Genomic DNA, 18,401 nt, shown 5'->3' with positions numbered 1-18,401 from the left:
TAATATGTAGTGTTCTTTGCAGAGAACAAGTACACAAAATGCTCAATATCGTTGGGTTTTTGTGGGTTTTTTGTTGTTCTGAGCCAGTTATCCTTTAAAGTGTGGCCAGAATGTCTACTTATGAAATTATGTGAAGTTGCTTCATTACAAAAACCTAGAACAGTAAGACAGCCTAAAACTCAACCACACCATTTAGCTTTAGACAGAAAGAATAAAAGAAATCATTAATCATCTGCACTATATGTATGGACATCAGTTTTTAAAACTATCTAGGATTTTAAAACAATGCAACAAAAATATACTTGGGGATGCCTAAACCAAAGTAATATTTCAAGTCTGCTCTCATTGAACTCTCAAGTATTTTTCCTGGAGATTTCAGAGAGTAATATTATATTAGAAAAATGTTTATATAAGAATAAAACCTCTAAATAGAAAAAAAATTGTCTTAAGTCTTTGCTTTTAGGGTTTCTCTTACATGACATGTTAGGAAGGAGATTGGGCTCTGGAAGAATCTCTCATCCCTTGACATAAACACATAAACAGGTAAATTGGAAGCTAAAATCCTCAAGGTTATTTAGTAAAATAGCCTCAACAACGTTTCACAAAAGCTAAGAATTATTTGAGGCCCTTAATCAAGCCCAAATCAATATTTTATATGCATATGTTGTAACCCAGACTTTCCTCTGTTTTCCTTTGCTTCTTTTCCATATATAATACTTTGTACTTTATGCAAGATTGGATGTACATGCATGTGCAGTTAAGGATGAGTTTTACTTCCTCACATAGGATACATCTCACCAAGACTGTGGTTTATATGTCTAAGACAATCTAAATGATGCATGCATTTAATATGCATGTTAAACCCCCTTGGATTATTTTCCACATATAATGTAAAACTGAAAAGTTCCAAAAGAGAATATATTTGGTAACAATGGTAGAAGGCTAGAGGAAGATCATGGGATATGAAAGCTGAAGACAGCACAGGGTTAATACTGAAACAAAGAACCTAACACTGGAAAATTAGAAAAGCCATGTTAGAAAAAAAGCCATTTGTGATATGTAGGAGAGGAAATAGACATCCAGTTACAACTACACTGTTGTGGAAATTCTGTAGTGCAGTTAATTATCTACATTATTTGTGTTCTGTGGAAGTGAACTCTCTTCTCTTGTAGTCAACTGCACCATGTTTTTTAAAACCACTTATCTCCGTCATGAGTCATTAAAACTAGCAAAGTCATGATACATTTCTTGCTTACTCATTTTTTGTAGGAAAAAAAAATGTGTTTCTTACAGAAGTTCAACACTGTAAATATTTTTATATACACCCTCTGTCCTGGAATATACATGTCTGGAAAGCAGACAGAGCCATTAATCTCTCCAGTGTCTGTTACACCTGAGACTAAGAATCCTCAGTAAATTGCAGACAATGAATTTATCTTTTCAGGTAAAACAAGAGTAAAAATAGGCATCACTTTGGATTCTGGAACTGATAATTGCCAGTCAGGTACAGAGTTCTTTAGAGCTGGCATAAACAAGTACCTTCAAGTAAGGAGAACAGAACTCCACTTTTTAATTGAAAATGAGCCCCTGATTTAGCATCTGCAAATAGAGACTTTGAGCAGACTTGTTCAGATACTTGAATTAACTTAATGTTTTCCTCTAAGCTTCTTAGCTACTCTTCTTGAATTACAGGAGTGAGAAATAAATTATATAATTATTCCTTAGCTGACAATTGATGCATGTGATTTATGTACACATTCATAAGTCTTAAGTGCTTTCATCAGACATAAGTTCACACATTTCCATAGCTACCAGACCATGAGACTTCTCTCTTACTCTCTGCCAAACATTTCAAATTCAGACTTTTTTTTCCTTACATCATTATTACTGGGTTTGTCCTTTCATAGCAATCCTTTTTTATGCTTTAGGATAAAAACCGGCTCAGCCTGTGGACAGCTTATAAATGGACTTGGATGTTGCAGGTAAAATTCAACTCTTGTCTAAAAGGTAGTAGTGCATCATATAAAATAAAGTAACAGGTGCAAGGAACTTATACAATCTGGAGGACACTAAAACATGTCTAAAATTCCACCTACGACTGATACTGTGCTGAACTCGCTCCAGGAGTTGCTGACTTGGAGTTATAACTCTTACAAAAATAAACTGCGGTCTTTGATGCTCATTCCTTCAGCAGTCCCATACATCTGCCTTTAGCTATGGACAAGGCAATCCCTTGGTCAGTGCTGTCCATCTGCTGCAGAATGAGGTTAAGAATTGGCTTCCCCTTACCAGATGCAGTTAGCATTGCTGTTAGAGTTCTTCTTATGACAATGATCTTCAGATGCTTTTCATGAAAACAGAGAATGTCAGGTTAAAAGAGTAAACATTTCGCAGAATTTGGACCATATGTGATACTATGTCTGAAATAGCTATTGCTTAAAACTAACCTGAAACTGGTCAGGCAAAAAGCCCAGCTGAGCTTTCAAAAGAAATGCCATAGAGAGTGCATTTGAAGCTTATGTGTAATTACATGGAGTGCAATACATGAAATTTCAAAAATTGCTATTGATGCAGCAGCATTTTAATACTGTAATAAAAACTCATTCAAGATGAACCCAAACTCGTATCAAGAACTGCTACATCCCCTTAGTGACTATTTAACATTCAGCACGTCTCAAAAGCAGAGCCTAAGCATCCATTTGAAAGTAATAGCTGTTCTAATTTGTGATGGTTGATATTATTATATTACTCAAAAATGTCATGGGTGCTTATCCATTGAAAAAAGAGCAAACAGTTCACAGAACTGCACTGATGTAACACATTGCTGGGCAAAACACAGCAAGTAAGTTTATTTCTCCATGCTAATATTTCCTGATACCAGCTCACAAGTCAATCCATACAGGTGAATAACAAACACACACTTTCATACTCCCATATGTGGGTGGAGAGAATTTCTGGTATTTAGATACCTACCTCTGGGTAGCCCATCTATCCATGTCTATGAAGAAAACATAATGTTTGTTCTAACCAAAGATAGTTTCAATTATGAAACTGGGAATAAAGTTACTCAATCTTTCTAATTCCTAGTAAGTGGAAAATTTTAAAATTATCACAAATTGGTTTATTCTTATTTTACTCCCTATTATTCTGTTACACACCATTAAATACCAACCTTTCTTTCATTAGTCCTTTCTAATATCTTGTTCGTTTGGGGGTCCATCCCCCAACACATCTTGTTCTTGTACAACACAACACTATTCAACTTCTAAGTGTCCAGCACTGCACATAGCTACTTTCTGGGTGAAGATCATGACACCAAACCATCTCATGCATGGGCAGATGATAAGTAGCAGTAGAAACAAAAACATAACTGTCACTCAGTAGCTGTTTATTTCAAGTAGTGATGCATACATCCACTTCTTAATTTTCTATAGAAGACTAAGACATGCTCAACATGCCTGAATTAAAACAGTAGAGAGATGGGCTGGAACTTCTGCTCTGAAGGTGTTGTGGTGGAAGAGCTCAACTGGTTCTGAAGTTCAACTTGTCTGCTCACTTCCCCAGTGTTACAAGTATCATGTTTGTCCAAAATCAAATTTCTGTTGGCTTGCAGCCTTCTGTGGTTTAAGCCCAGCCAGTAACTCAGAACCACAGAGCTGCTTGTTCACTCTTCCCTTATTCCTTCACCAGCTCCAGAAGGGATGGGGAAGAGAATCAAAAGGATGTAAATCCCCCGGGGATGAGATAAGAACAGTCCAGTAACTAAGGTATAACACAAATCACTACTGCTACCACCAATAATAATAATGATAAGAAAAATAACAAGGGGGGAGAATACGACCCACAGACCAATACCCAGCCTGACCCCAGCAGCAATATGCGCCTTCAGGGTAACTCCCCCCAGTTTATATACCAGACATGACATGCTGTGGTATGGAATACCCCTTTGGCTACTTTGGGTCAAGTGTCCTGTCTCTGCTTCCTACTCGCTTCCCGTGCCCTTCCTCACTGACAGGGCATGAGACTGAAAAGTCCTTGATCAGAGTAAACATTACTTAGCAACAATTAAAAACATCAGTGTTATCAGCATTGTTCTCAGGCTAAAGTTGAAAACACATCTACTAAGCACAGCTACTAAGAAGAAGAAAAATGACTGCTACAGCTGAACCCAGGACACAGCCTCAAGTAGCTTCTGGACAATCAGACCTCCTCTTGTTGTCTGCTCAGGCATTAAATACTAATGAACGCTACCAGTTCCCATTTTCTGTGCCTTGTGTCTGAAGGGCACAAGATGGAGGCCTCTTTTTATTTAAACTACAGCAGAAGAGAATTACAACTACTCAACAAGCAACATACCAAGAAGTAAACATATAGCACAGATTAAACATGTTGCCATGAGATGAATGCCACTTTCACAGTTACAGCAAACATCTGCCTTTAATCTATATTGCTCATTAACGGGAAGTATTGTACAGTTGGGATTAATTATAGTAAATAATGCTGAAATGGATACCACATGGATACATTTTTCTTGTATTAATGTGAGTACTGAAAGGAAGCAAAACGAAGCGAAACTCCCCCAGAAAAGGCTGCTTGGCTGTAACTTAAGTTTTGCACAAAATGCCAAAGAAAATTATGTGATTCCTATAATTTCTGATTGCAAAAACATTTTAAAGGATTACTGCCCTTCACCCTTGAACACTTGCTCCCTCACCTTTTACTATGGTGAGCTGTTTGTGTAGTCTCTTTATGATTTTATGGACAGATTTCCTGTGTTGAAGAGAGAAATTTAAAAACATAGCATTTATTTTTTTCTTTACCACTTATCTATTTGAGATCAGGGTCTCAAAACCAACTGATTAGGAAAACTAAAGACAGCATACTGCAACTAGCAAAGACCAAAGAAGAGGCAAGAAACATACTAAGGGAGCAGGAGGCTAATTGTATCAGCTGTAGGTTAACAGAAATCATAGGGTGAAATCACACTGTACAGTGAGATATTTATTTACCTCACTAAAAGAAAATTACTGCAGTTTTGGCATTATACTTGGTCTAACTAATATCACCCTTTGGTCAATATATGCCTAAGGAATGCAGGATTGGTTTATCTACATGAAACGCAAATTAAGAATTTTATTAGTGTTAGCTTCAATGTCAATGATGTAAATTGTTGTATTCAATTGAGTGGGACTTAGAAGATTATTGTTAGGTTTAGAACCATAAATTAAGGTATGAAGAGCTCTCTTTAACAACTTCTGCCTTTGTTCTATTCAGAAAAAAAAAAATCTCTTCTAATCATTAACATGACATTTTGGAGGATTTATTTAGTTCCTGTCTCCTTAGAATTACTGTTTCTAAGTGTACAACCCTAGTTAGTTATTTAGAGAACTCATAGCATATAAACTTTACTTTTAAAGCAAATTTTAACATTATTTATAAAATTATTAAAAAATCAGCAAACAAATACTGTTACTTCAGAAGAACTATTCAGCATCTCCAAAGAGATACATTTCCAAAGAAAAGTTTGGGACTTCAGTCTTTAACTCCTTTTTCAAATAAAATGCACATCAAGGGAAGAAATGCAAGCATTTTAGGTACATAATGTTGTAGTTCTGTAGGAATACAGCAAGAGTTAACTAACCAGATTAACTCAAGAATTAACTCATATAGGTATCTGAAAATTAATTACTTTGAGTTTAAAACCCCCAAAGACAAAGAACAAAACTCTGCAAAATACATCAAGATCTGGGGAACCAGTAAGTAAAAAGTAACAAAAAATAAAAATCTTTGCTCTTCGTGAAATGCTAGCAGAAAGTAAGTCAACATCCTTTTCTTTCAGTCACTTCTTGCCATATTTGGTTTCACTCTTTTTGTCTGAAATAGGATAAAGGAAGCCTCTCGCCTTTATTCACAGCTGTTAAGGATAAAAATACATGCAAATGACTAAAACAATGCAGCCAACAATAAATGGAGTCTAGAAACTCCTTGTATCTACAGGCTTAGGGTGGGGAGAAAGGAATTCTTATGAAAGTATGTCTGTGAAACTTACGAAAGTATGCATATTGTTGTGGTTTAAAACCAGTCAGGCAGCTCATTCACTCACTCCCCCCCTTCTTTCTCTCCCCCTACTCCCAGAGGGACAGAGAGGAGAACCAAAAAGGATGCAACTCCCATGGGCTGGGATAAGAACAGTTTGATAATTAAGGTATAACACAAATCACTACTGCTACCACCAATAATAATAATGATAAGAGAAATAACAAGGGAAGAGAATACAACACCTCACCAACCGCTGACTGATAACTCGCCCCCCCCAGCCCGACCAAGCACCAACCGATACCTTGTCCAACCCCACAGTGAACTAGCCCTTCTCAGTAGCTGCCCCCAGTTTATATAGTGGGCATGACGTGCTGTGGTATGAAATACCTCTTTGGCTAGTTTGGGTCAGGTGTCCTGTCTCTGCTTCCTCCAGGTTTCCCCTCCTCCCTGGCAGAGCAGGAGGCTCAGAAAGTCCTTGGCCAGACCAAACATTTGAGCGGTAACTAAAAACATCGATGCTATCAGCACCGTTCCCAGGCTGAAAGTCAAAAACACAGCACTGCACCAGCTACTAAGAAGGATTAAAAATGACTGCTACTGCTGAACCCAGGACACATATAAAAAAGAAACAGAACAGAGAGAACTCTCAAAAAAGAAACTGGTGGGAAAAGGAAGAGTAAATAATGACAACTGGGGTAACATATGACCCAAAGAAGGGAGGAGACAATAAAATCAGCTATTTACAAGCTGTGGGACATACTTTACTTACAGTTTATGCATGGGCTGTTTACTGTCAGAGCTTAACAGAGGAAAGATCTCAACTTTAGTAGCAAAATGAATTGATGTTTCCCTCCCTGACCATTGTTAATTCATCTCATTAAAAAACAAATAAATAAAAAATAGATGAAATGAGAACATTAACCTACCTGGATAGATTTCCTTGTGTTTATCTTTCTTTTTATACTGTGCCCAAACATTTTATTATTATAAGCCATATTCTGGAATCAGGTACTGAGAGGACCCAAAAGATCACTTCACATGTACCCTGCTGTTTCATTTTTGTTCCACACTTGTTTCAACACTTTGTCTAGTCTGAATTTTCAAAATTGTGACCTTAGAAACTAATAAAGGAGAGCAAGAGGGAAGAAACATTATAGGCTAGTATGATTTTCACAAGAAAAAGTTAAACTAGTGTATGTGAAGTTAAATCTAAGTACTTTTATATGAGAACTTATCAGTGTGCCCCACTTATCACCACATCTATGTCATGATTGTGAATCTTTCTATGCTACACAATGCCAAGGAACATTTAATTGTTAAAAGTTTATGCATTTAAAAAATGCATCATACAGGGACAGCTATTTTTGCCATCTTATTACAGTTTAATTATTTTGGAGACATCTTCAGTGTCAACATATTACAGAGCATTCTTTTGCAATTTTATTAAAAAGGAAAGATGATTGATTCACGTCTCCTTATTGAAATCAACACCAGCTGGATTTTATGCCCCAATCATAATGCTGATGTGTGTTTAGCATATGAGCAGCAGAACAGAGAGGTTCTGTTTCCTACTTATTTTTCTTATATAGCAAAGAGAAAAAAGCATTATAAAAACAATAATAGGAAAAAAAGGAACATGACACAGTGGCTATAAATATTCAAGTTTGAAGAAAGTTAACATCAATAGCAGTCAAAAATACTGCTTAGGTGTGTGTATTCATTTCCAAAAGAAACTTCTAACATTTAATCAAAGTAAAGCAAAACAGACACAAAGTGCACAGGATCACAAGTTTAAACAGCTGTTTTCAGAGAGAAGGGCTTTACTTTGCCGTAAAAATATTTTTGTTAGAAAGAAGTAAAAATTCCAGATTAAAGAAGACCATAGTTGCAAGTCAGCAAATCAAGTTAGAGGTACTTTGATGTCCTTGGTTATGAAATGTTAATAAAAACATCTAGAAAGAAATAGTTATTGATCCCCATGGGTGGATATTTTCAAACTAGCTTGTTGTATAAAAAAAATAGTCTTACAGCCAGCTCTGTTGAAAGAACCTCTGATATGAGCAGAGATGGGAGCATACTGCTAACAAAAAAAAAAAAAAAAAACTACCAAAAAACCACCAAAACCCACAAAACCACAAGATTTAAGCTTTCTGTTAGAAATGAGTCTGGAAAAATATGAATTCTCTCCTTAAAGTGTAGGGTGTACATTTAGAAAAGTAAAGAAGAGACAATTCTCTAAATTTTTTTATCAAAATAGTTTATCAGTGTTTCATTTTCCCCTGTATAACTTGGATTGCATTAAAACAACGGAAATATCAAGGTGTTTGATAATCTGTGCGAAGAAACTCCAGATCTGAAATAAAATACAGCATGAGGGTAACACTTCCCGCTTTTTTAACTCACAGCACACGAAAACTCATAGAAAAGGAAGAAATAACAGAGACGCTTGATAGAAAAAAATCCAGCTTTTATACATTTAAAATTGTTTTAAGTGTTTGAAACTTGATTGACTCAGTTGCAGTGGGTCTTTAACTGAACTTGCTGTGTAACACTAATTAATTCTAAAACTGACGAAGGTTAACTGCTATAGGAAGCTGACCTTTAAGATTAAATCTGATTTTAAGTACATGTAACAGCAAACTGACTAGTAGTATTCCATCACATTGTCTTAGCTTTTGTTACTAACTAGGACAAAATGGATTGCTGGAAGTGTATTCCCATTATAACTCTGATCTTGATTTTGTATCCAGCAGTAAACTTTAGATAATGAGGCTGTCATTCAGTGCAGTGTTCAATTGTAGGGTAATGGAGCAAGTAAGAAAAGAATCCTTAGGGCAGTAAAATGTGAACACATTGAGGTGATCAGTGTAAGCTAATAGAAAAGTTTTTCTTTCTGCCTCCCTCTGTGCTTGAGCTATCTCTTTTCCTATTGCTTTGACAGTTTCTACAAGTATTGCCTGAGTTCCTACGGGCACCCTGCTCATGCGTTCTAACACAAGTTCTATGGTGGCATCTGCGGGTAGAGTAACTAAGATACCTTTTGTATAGACATTGCTATTGTCCATGACACACTGGCGCAACAGCGGACCCTTCATATATTCTGGAGTATCCGCTGTGCTGATGGCTGTAGTTACGCTATCCACAAAATCAGCAAATGGTTCATCTTTCCCTTGTTTAATGGACATGTACGAGGGGGTAGGGGGCACCGTGTGCACCCTCTGAATGGCTTCCCTGGCAGTATGCATGGATTCCAGGCAAACATCTGGCCCCATTTGTACTTGAATGTCTATAGTAGCAAACTGCCCAGTTCCCATCAGTTGTTCCGTTGTGACACCAAACAGCGGGTCATGCTGACCTCTGGGCAGATAAGATGATCTATCTATCACAGAGCTGCTGCCAGTGTGCCTGCCACAATAACTGCTGCGCTTGCATCATGATCATCCTAATTATTCCCTTAATGTCTTCAGGGCATAAAACAGTACTGCTCCATATATAACCTAACATCTGTTTAGTGGGCTCACCATGCAATCCTGACTCATTTACTGTACTCCGTAACTGAGTTAAGAATTTCCAATCTAAGGCATAATGGGTTCCCTGTGCTCCTCCCAGTCCATCTGATTCATACCGGACCAGAAAGGCTCGCAGTTCCTCCAAATCTCCTGCTAGCGCATAACCTCCATTTTCTATTTGCGTGCTTTAAAATAGCTCCCCAATCAAGCCGGCGCTGAGGCACCACCCTCTTCCTTTCAGCTTCCTCGACATTCATCGTGCCTATCCCTTCTAATATACTTTCTCTGTCCTTTTCAAAATCCCTACTTTCGGAATCCTTCTGCTTTTCAAAACTCAACTGCAGTGGTGAGGGAGCAGAGAGTTGCAACTCCTCCGCTGCACCCTCTGATGAAGAAGGAGCGGGGGGGAAAGAAGGTGGGGGGGAGAAACCCTGTGCTCCAAGCACAGGGAGTGCCCCGCAAATTGGCGGAAACGATTTGTAATCTTCCCCCGGCTTCAACCAACCGGGGACGTCTGTCCCTAGTTTCTCCATTGCTACAGCGGCAATTTTCTTTTCTGCCTTATATTTTTTTACACAATTTATTACTTCTCTCCATGGCTTACCAAGTTTCTTTGCCGTTTTATCATCATTAAGCATTGAGTCAAATAGTTCATCACCAAACTTTCGCCACTCACTCTCCTCAGAAACTGTATTAGGATCTACAAAAAATCCCTTAGCCTTCCCTACAGGCCACTAGACCTGCTAGCTGCTTTAGAGTCTCAGGCTTAATTCCCCGCTTTTCTAAAAAGCACTGTAATAAATCAAGGGCTACCTCTTGATCCATTTTCTTCAGCCGGCCTGTTCCCCATTGCGGATCGTCCTCTTCTGGATCATCCTGTAACCACGGTCTCCGGATCATCCGTTACCGGATCGTCCCCCCGTGCAGCTGTATCTGGCTTGCCCCAGCGGCGGACTCCTTTCGGTCAGTCCAAGCACCCGGGTCAGACATACCATGGCAGTGGTACTGCTCTGTGCTCCCTGGCCGCTGCCGCCGTCGCTGCTCACACTCGCCGTTCCCGGCTTCTAGTCCCAGTTATTGGGGTTCCTGTTCGGGCGCCATTTGCCGACGGCGAGGAGAAGCAAGACATGACAACCCAATATGAGTGATAAGCAAGCTTCTACTTTATTCGTGTCTCACATCGCTTACATCCTTGTAATGTTAATTATGCCTACTAGTCACAACAGCATTGGTTAGTTCTAAACTGTTTCATTTACGTTCTCCTCCCACATCTGGTTTCTGGTTACATGTGAGGCCTACACTTTGCTTTGCTCACACAAGGCTTCTAAGGATCCACGGCCTTGCTCTTGGAGCCATTCTGCAACAAATGCTCTCTTACATTATCAACCACTTACATTTCTGCTTTGGTCTAAATTACAAGTAGTTTAGATAAAATACTGTGTGAGCAGTGTAAGTGTTAAAACCTGACGTACCATACAGCTATCGCATGCCATCTCCATTCATTTTCATGCACTGTGGTTAAACTTATTGCTTTCCCTTCACCTGAGGTTTCTCCAATCTGTTGCCATCTGTCAGACATTTGTTTTAGTAAAGCTTATAACACCTAAAAAGTATTTTCAGTTCTTTGCAAATTTGGTTAGAATTGGCCCCAGGTTCTGCAGCCCATGGAAGTCTGTAGTGGAGCAGATACTCATCTGAAGCTGTGGAGGGTCCCACAGGAAGTTGTGACCCCGTGGGAATCTCTCGCTGGAGCAGGCTCCTGGCAAGACTTGCAGCCCTGTGGAGAGAGCAGCCCACGTGGAGCAGGTTTGCTGCAGGACTTTTGACCCCATGGGGGACCCACGCTATAGCACTCTGATCCTGATAGACTGCACCCATGGAAGGGACCCAGGCTGGAGCAGTTCATGAAGAACTGCAGCCAATGGGAAGGTCTCATTTGGAAGAAGTTGGTGGAGGACTGTTTTCTGTGGGAGGGACCCCATGCCAGAGCAGGGGAAGAGTGTGAGAAGTCCTCCCCCTGAGGAGGAGAGAGCTGCAGAGATGATGTGTGGTGAACTGACTTCAGCTCCTCTTCCCAGTCCCCCTGCAGTGCTGGAGAAGGGGGGGAAGTGATAGAGAAAACCAGGAGTAAAGTTGATCCTGGTAAGAAGAGAATGGTGGGGAGAAGAGGTTTTAAAGATTTGGATTTATTTATCATTGCCCTACTCTGATTTACTGGTAACAAATTCAGATAATTCCGCCAAAGGAGTCTATTTTACTGGTACAGATGGTAGCTGGTGAGTGATCTCTCCCTGTCCTTATCTCAACCCACAATCCTTTTGAAATATTTTCTCTCCTCTGCCCAGCTGAGGAGAAGAGTGATAGAGCAGCTTTGGTAGGCACCAGGCATCCAGCCAGGGTCAACACACCACACATAGAAAGATAAATTGTGGCTCGACCAACCTCTGTGACATTTCAGTGTTTGCCTTGAAATTGTGACTGACACAGACTTGACTGCCTAAGAACTCTTCCCCAAACCCCCTCCTGACCCAATCAGCCTGCCCTAGTTATTATACCTTCTATCATGTACTGGGTAGTACACACCAATATTCCTCTTCCTCTGGGAAGTTCTGAACTGTTCCCTCTATTTTATTTTTCCACTGTGCAATTGCCAAGAAGCATGATTTTTCTCTCCCTAGTTTGTAAAGATTGTTCTTACAGGGTGTCATGGTCTCTACTTTAGTAGCTTAGCTTTATGGCTGGCTAACCACTGCCATGAAGTGGAAAGCTTCAGTCCAAAAGGTCCTTGCATTCAGTCAGCAGGGTGATGTATGAAAACACAATATAAACATCTAGGAACTAGAACAATTGTAAATTAGCTACACTTTGACTTGTTAATCTTTATAGAAATGATGTTCTTTAGACCAGCATCTGAGGACAAGTTTTGGTCAATTAATGGACCAAGTAGCTTGAATAGGAATGAGCATTGTTGGGAGGAAGACAAAAATGAGGAACACATATCACACAGCTTTTTCCACAGTGCACTATGAAATGAAATGTTTTTGACACACTAAATGTTTTCTACATCCAATTCACAAAGCACTAACTATGCCCTCTGCTCCATTATTTTTCACCTATGTATACAGCTCTTACATGGAAATACAAATACAAAGCTCATTGCTACATTTTGTTTGTTTCTATGAATGTGAAAAATCCCTCTTTTTTTTTTTCTCCTAAAATGTTGTCATGTCATATTTCATGGTAAAAGTACAGATTTTCAACTTTCTGTCATTGACAGACCACAGAATTCCCCAAAACTAAGGAAAAGTTAAACAATATTTTGATACTTTCATATAGCGTTTAAATCCACACAATTTTAATGCAAAACATTAACTGCATAATAGCTTCTCCAGATTTAGGTAGTTTTTTGCTTGTTTTTTTTTAATGGCTTACCACAACGCTGAGTACAAATATGTTACGAAAGTGCAATCCAGTTTGCTCTGTTGACTGCGACAGGTCATTGTAAGGAAGCCAGTGCTGGTTCTGGCTAGGGTAGAGTTCATTTTCTGTGTTTCAGATTTGTGCTTCAGGCAGTGTTGATAACATAGGGATGTTTTTGTTACTGGTGAGCTGGGCTTACACAGAGCCAAGGCCTTTTCTGTCCTTCACCCCACCCCAGCAGCAAGTAGGATGGGGGCATAAGTTGCTGGGAGGGGACACAGCCAGGACCACTGACCCCAACTGGCAAAGAGATATTCCATGCCTATGGGGTCATGCTCAGCATATAGAGCTGCAGGAAGAAGGAAGGGGGGGGGTGGGGGGGACACGGCATTCGGAGTGATGGCGTTTGTCTTCCCAAGTAACCATTACACATGATGGAGCCCTGTTTGCCTGGGGATGCCATCTGCCTGACCATGGGAAGTGGGGAATTAATTCCTTGTTCTGCTTTGCTTGTTTGCATGGATTTTGCTTTACATGTTAAACTGTCTTTGTCTCAGCCCAGGAGTTCTTTTTTACTCCTCCTATGCTGTCCCTGCCCTGCTGTGCAGGGGGAATGAGCAACTAGCTGTAGCTGCTTAGTTGCCAGCTGGGGGTAAAACATGGCACCAAGTAATGCAAAGGAATGAAGCTATTTTTTCCTGTTTCAAACAGCTTAAGAAAACAGTTTTAAACATAATTGCCTTGTTCTTTTGCCTTGTTTTTGTAAGAAATAAAGGAGATGCTCAAATCTTCAACGGAAGAGTGAAAAAGTGTTTAAATAGTATTCTGAATTACACGTATCACAAAGATGAGGAAATTTAAATGGAAAAAACTTGGATTCTTAAACCATAGCCTGTGAACATCCAACACAAATATTTCAGTGGTTTTATACAAGGGCAATAATCATCTTCAGAGATCCCCAAACTACAAGTTAGTATTGCTAAATGTGTAATATTCCACAACACAGAGAATTAAGAACACACATTTGTCCTGTGTAAATGATTTCTTGCTCTTCTGAGTTCAGTATAACATTCATGGCATTTTGTCTCATTACTTTTGTCCATGTAAAATGAAATGGCCATCAGAACAGATACCCAGAACATAAAACTACGGTAGACAGAGGTAGCACTTCTTGCAGAAGCCTCAGACTTTGCAAAGGCCAGGCTTCAGATATCTACCCTCCCCCTCACCTAAATTAAAAGCTTTACTGGTTTTAGACTATATGGGAAGTTACACATGCTTCTTTCTTAGTGAATGTATTGCTTTGCTTTTATCCTTTGCATTTGGCCAATTTTACATAGCAGAGATTGTGAGGAATCAGCAAATAAATCTGGTTAGCTTAAAAGTATAATCGGTTAAACATGCAATTCAGTTTTTAGAACCTCTGCTGACAGGGAATCAAAATGCAGTCCCCTCATACATTTCTTATACAGAGTTGATCCTCCTGTACCTGTCTTCATGGTTCCAAGTATATTACCAAGTTTACCTTGTTTAAAGCTGTTGGGGTTTGGTAAGTTCAGTTAAGCCTATTGTTGGTACATAGGCAACATGCTATGCTAGTCCAGACCATACACCTCAGTGACCACCTGGCTGTAGGAGAGGTATACTTAACACTGCACCTAAGAATCCAAGGCCTTGGATCATCTAGAGCAGGGGTCCTGCTGGCTCAGCCCACAGTTCTCTCCCTGTCTGCATGTGGGGCCTCCATTGGCAGGAATTCTGACTCTGGAATTGGGGCACAGGTAGGTCAGGATTTAACCTTTCTCCTAGCAGTAGCTATAATGAAAGCAAATTTGGGCAGTCCTTTGAAATGAGTCTGTCAAGTTGGTCTGCTATAACAACCTAACCAAGATCAAATTGCTTTGATTGTCTAAAAGGCTGGATGGTATTGGGACCGATCTTGTTCAACATCTTTGTTGGTTGTAAGTGGCAAGGAGAAGCAGACAGGCCAACCCAATATGGGTGATAAGCAAACTTCTACTTTATTTGTGACGCAGTTCACTTATATAGGTGTGGTATTTAGCCACGCCTCCTAGTCCAACAGTATTGGTTAGATCCACACAGCTTCCTCCACATTCTCCTCCCACATCCGGTATCCGGTTACCTGTGGGGCCTGCCCCTTGCTTTGCTCGCACAGGCCTCTAAGGCTCCATGGCCTTGCTCTTAGAGCCATTCCTCAACAATTCCCCCCTTTTTCTTTGTGCGAGCAAGGCATTATGGGTTATTCTGTTCACCTGTTTTATCACACAACTATAAGCAAGTCTAATAGTTACAATGATTAACCTAACAATGATACATAAGTGCAGTACTTCAAATAGCAGTGTTTTAAGTCAACCTGTAATGTCTCATGAGGACAACCATTTAGTTATCCCTAGGTCACTGCTCACTTGCAGTTGCTGGGTAAGTTGAGCCAGGGTTTTCAGCTGTGTGTGTATCGAATTAAAATGACCAGAAAGATTCATACAACACATTCCATCAAACTCTTCACATCCATGTCCCTGTTCCAACAACAAAAGGTTCTGCAGTGTTGCATGTCCTACAGAGTCAACATTTAAACAACAAATCAGAAATTGCCTTCGATGTAGTATTTCTCTGCTTAGCAACTCAATCTGCTTAGTTGAGCCAAGGCCCCGGCTGAAGCACTTACAGTGATTTGGCATATTATGATTGGATACATGTTTTGAAGACCCTTAATGACTAACATATAATTGGTTAAACACAGGTGTGAGAACTCAACCTTGAAAGCTTGCCAACAGACCACAATTCTCATTAACTTGGTGAATTCCAGCCTCTTATCTTGCTTGCTTAAACTTCTTCAGGCCTCTCATGGCCTTGCTGTATCTTTCAGGACTATTCAAAGTTTATGTACCAATTATGCATTCTCCCGTGAGAACACTGTCTCCACATCTCCCCCCTTTTGTTTTATCCAGTAACAAGTCGCTACTACAGCAAGGCACACACACATTTACATTAGCAGAGTAACTATTACAGGGTGCATCATCATGTTGAAGATGCTGATGGCAGTGAGGGACTAGCCAAAGAAATTTCTTACCAGTGGAATTCTCCCACCCTCTTAATTTGTTCTATCACCTGCTTTATAAGACTACCATTGTATTAAATCTTTCTAGCTTTTGCCTAAGCATTTTCTAGCAGCTACTGCAAGTTTCCATATTCTAACATCTCTTTTACAAGTGACAAATCTATACAATACAAGGTGCAGTTTCTTATTAGCAACTAGCTAGTAAATACAGGTGGTTTTATACACAAAATCACAACCTCTAATAATAGCTACTTTACAAGCACACATATTCAGGATGTTACTTTTCAGTTGTCCCCAAGTGATGTTTTGCAGTTATTTGTTCTTTCTCTTCCTCTATCTCATTCTGCTTGGGGTAATCACGGTCAGCTCCTGTAGCTGAGGCATCAGGTTTATCCATTCGTCTGTCCAGCTCATGGCAAGGCTTCACAAACTTTGCAGGCAGTCGCCATGGACCTGTAGGCAGGAGGACACAAATATACCCCCTCCCCCAGGTTATCAGTTCTTGAGAAGTAGACAGGTTAGACAGGTTAAATGCAGCATCATTACTCTCTCTCTCTCTCCAACCCCCCCTTTTTTTTTTTTCTTTTTTTTTTTTATTCCCTGTAAAAGCCATCCTGCTGGGCAGCAACTATTGCGGCCTGCCTGCTTCAGCAGCAACCATAAAGACCCGCCAGCAACCACACCTTTACGTTAACCCTTTCATGCCCGAAATGTTAAACAGCTACCCGTTGAAAGCTTTTACATGAACCCAACAACAAGAAAAATACACAGAACACCGTCTGCCCTCAGCACACACACAAGCGTATGGGATCCCAGAAGCACACGCCGCACAACTACAATATTTGAAGCACAAAATCCAGACAATCATTACTCCCACTACAGTTCCACGTACAGAACGTGGCACAAGGACCCTGTGGAGACTAATAGCAAACCAGCTCCGAGAAGCAGTGCGAGGTGGCAGGCTCAACCTTAGCGGGCATCCCCGCAGAGGCTCTGCCTCCCCCACATCGTATGAGGCTTGGGCTTTTATACTGACCAAAATGCACACTCATTCCGACACAGGTGGCCAGCCTGTGCTGGAAGAAGTGGCCAGCAGTATCTACAAAGGTCTCCAAGGGTCGATAGAAACCTGGACATACTTATTTTTACCAACTTCTAGTACATGAGTATCACAGAGAAACTGTATGGGCTCCCCCTGTCAATTGCAAGAAAAAATCATAACATATACAACTTCAGTATAAGAGGATTTTAACGCATATGTGGTCACTGTTTGTCAGGCCTCCTTAACTATTTTGAGATCAAGAGCTTCCCACTCTTTAGCCCCCTGCTGTGTAGTAAACACAGGATATGCAAAGATGCCCATTGCAGAAAATTCCCCAGTAATGATCGCATCCTTGGTTACCCATTGTTACAGCTGAGCGTCTCCAGGGCCAGTGAGTCTGAGCAGATCGACCAGGGAGACAAAGAGTCAGGGTCTGGAAGCAGAGGATATAAATCTGGATCGGATTCAGGGGATTCGGGGGCTGATCCTTGGCCGAACTCAGGGTCTCCGTTGCTCGCAGCTGTGTCTTTCTTATCAGATGTATCTCGTTCGGTATGTAGCCATCTGCAGACCTGGCTCCTCCGTGACTGAGTTAAAAATTTTTTCACTTTAGGGCATAGTGGGTTGGAAAGGCTCGCAGTTCCTTTAAATCTCCCGCTAGCGCATGATCCCTATTTTCTACTGCGTGCTTCAAAATGGCGCCCCAGTCGATCCGGCGCCGAGGCACCGCCCTCTTTCTTTTGGATTCCTCGACATTTATCATACGTATACCTTCTAATATACTTTCTCTGTCCTTTTCAAAGTCCCTACTTTCGGAACTGGGGTGGTGGGGGAGCAGGGGGTTACACCTCCTCCGCGGCACCTTCTGATGGAGGGGGAGAAAAGGGGGGGGGGGTGGGAAACCCTGTGCTCCCGCGAGTTGGGGGGAACGAGTTGTAATCTTCCCCCGGTTTCAACCAACCGGGGACGTCTGTTCCTAGTTTCTCCGTTGCTACCGCGGCAGTTTTCTTTTCCGCCTTGTATCTTTTTATACAGTTTATTACTTCCCTCCGTGGTTTACCGAGTTTCTTTGCCGTTTTATCATCTTAATGATGATGCCGTTTTTATCATCTTAATGATGCCGTTTTTATCATCTTAATGATGATAAAACGGCATTGAGTCAAATAGTTCATCACCAAACTTTCGCCACTCACTCTCCTCAGAAACTGTATTAGGATCTACAAAAAATCCCTTAGCCTTCCCTACAGCCACCAGACCTGCTAGCTGCTTTAGAGTCTCAGGCTCAATTCCCCGCTTTTATAAAAAGCACTGT

Source organism: Pezoporus occidentalis, unplaced genomic scaffold, assembly GCF_034315485.1.
Source record: "Pezoporus occidentalis ecotype Australia unplaced genomic scaffold, CSIRO_AGI_Poc_V1 ctg300, whole genome shotgun sequence".
Classification (NCBI taxonomy): Eukaryota; Metazoa; Chordata; class Aves; order Psittaciformes; family Psittacidae; genus Pezoporus; species Pezoporus occidentalis.
This window is presented reverse-complemented; position numbering follows the sequence as displayed.